The sequence below is a fragment of the Buceros rhinoceros genome, unplaced genomic scaffold (assembly GCF_000710305.1).
Source record: "Buceros rhinoceros silvestris isolate BGI_N320 unplaced genomic scaffold, ASM71030v1 scaffold6036, whole genome shotgun sequence".
In the NCBI taxonomy this organism is placed as follows: Eukaryota; Metazoa; Chordata; class Aves; order Bucerotiformes; family Bucerotidae; genus Buceros; species Buceros rhinoceros.
In genome coordinates this window covers 70,399-72,599 of record NW_010415686.1, presented here as the reverse complement: position 1 = coordinate 72,599, position 2,201 = coordinate 70,399, and positions in this window count along the sequence as shown.

The following is a 2,201-nucleotide window of genomic DNA, read 5'->3' as shown; positions in this document are numbered from 1 at the left end:
TTTCCTGGGGCTGGAAAGGGTTACGTGAACAGTTTAAAAAGAGTTGTAGAAAAAAACCCCTTGCTTTACTTTTTCCTCAAGTACTACCATCCCATTACACTCTCGTAAGGCCACAGTAAATCGAGGTCTGAGCTGACAGAGGATGGCTGCGAGACGGGGTGGGTAAGTGTCGAGAGGAGAAATAGAGACTGTGGTTTTGAAGGCTGTGTTGTGTGGGATTTTGCACTTGTGCTACTTACTCTGAGTAACCTTCTCGTAGATGTCTTTCCCTCGCAGCATGGTGACAGAGTGAGCGGTGTTTGTGACATTTGCCTGCAACTTAAGGACAAGGTTAGAGTTCAAAACTGGTAGCTGTTCTGGAAGGAGGAGAAGTTTTGGGGGAGCCAAGTGAAAGTTAATACAGTTAGGCAGGAGCAATCAGCTAGTCAAACATTAAATGGAAAAGAACAAGCCTCCCGGCAGCTTCCCGGCAAAGGACCGAGGGATTACGGCAGCGAAGGGATTACAGGGCGATGTAGTCGGTAGTGTTACACTTCTAGCGCCTGTGTCTTGGGAGGGGTGAAGGAAGGAGCTGTAGAACTTCCACACCGTGTGAACTGACTGATCTGGTCTCTTCTGGAGCGCTCCGTCGTGTCTTGGAGCCCTTCAGGAAAAGCGGGGAGAGGGGGATGGGATTTGGGGAGTTAAGTCCAGAGCCCCTTATCTCCTTAGTACCGGGTAGAAAACCCAGTACTGAACTAGAAATGAGAGGGCGAGGGGAGGATTTGCACCCTCAGATGTGTGGAAGACTGTTGGGAAAGACGAGCAGCCCATTCCTGTACGTGGGAAGGAGAAGGGCTGCCTCCACAAACCCCACCAAATCCGTCCTCAGCCACGGGGTGTCATTTAATGGAGCAGTCAGTGGAGCGGGAGAAATGCCTTGGTGACAGAAATAGAGGTTTATTACGGTTGTGTCTGTACAGAGCCTTTCCATGCTGAACTGAGGCTTAAGTGCAGCGTGAACTCCATTGGCTGGCATGTGGCCGCAGCCCACCAGCACTTCTCCAGAGAGCCCTGGGCTCTGAAGTGTAAAATCTTTCTGAGACTGCAGGCTGGAAAGGTCGCAGTCCTAGTTTAACTTCCTTCAAGGTGGGACATAGTTATTTACCAACCCTTTTATTATTTTTTTCAGCCCCTGCTTTCTGTGCAGGAGCATGGTGGTATCCCAGGTGGGCTGTACGGGCAAGAACTTGTTCTGGGCTGGCTCTGAAACCGGGCTGAGAATCCCTTCCCGTTCTGCTGGACAGTCCCTGGTCCCTTCTGGGCTGCTGTTTCTTCTCAGCATGCTCCCTCTTGACGCCCTCTCGTCTCCGGTCTGGGACTGTTACTGTCACCGGTGAAGCTCGAGTCTACCAATACTTTTTTCCTTATTTCCTCTTTGAGTTGTAGAAGATAGAGGAACGTTTGAAGGATAGAACCTACAGGAGCATCGTTTATCGGTTGTTTCTTTCACACCACTCCTCCTGCCTTATCTTCAGGTCTCTGAGTTCCGAGCAGCAGACAATCGGCTTTGCGCAGGAGGGCTGGAGTCCCTCTCCGGGGGAAGCTGGAGGCTCTTTGGAGACGAGAGGCTTTCTGTGCAATTCAGCGATAAAGGGAATTGTATCAATTTGTTAATGAAGGCTATTTTAGAAGGTAAATTTGATGTAAAAAACGAAAGAAAACAACAAACAAAACCCAACTGAGCAACTGAAGAAGCGGTACCGCTTACAGGACGGTTCCTTCCAAGGAAAGGTCTCCTTCATGTTTGTCCTTTCCTACAAACACAGCCTCGTAATTTTTCTGTGACTTCAGGAAACAAATCAGGTTACTAAATGCGTGCTCCTCTCCAAGGTGGTCTTAACATCCTTCAGCATGTCACTATGGGCCTGACAGTGAAAGTCGAGATGAGCGTGTTCATGGCCCTGTTGTGTCTGTGGCCGCGTTTTCACCCTGTTCTACCAAGGCCCCTCACAAGCGTTGTGGATTGCCGTCACGTTCCGAGGGTTTCACTTTGTGTTCCCGTGACGGTTCGCACACGTATCCCCCTCCCAGTGCCCTGGAGGAATTTGTCAGTGTGGGCAGGGAGCTGGCATGTTATTTCTGAGCTTGGCTTGAAAAGCGAAGACCCTGTGTTCTCTCAACCCCACGTCAGGCTGATCTGGAAGAGTCTTCTTTCTGCT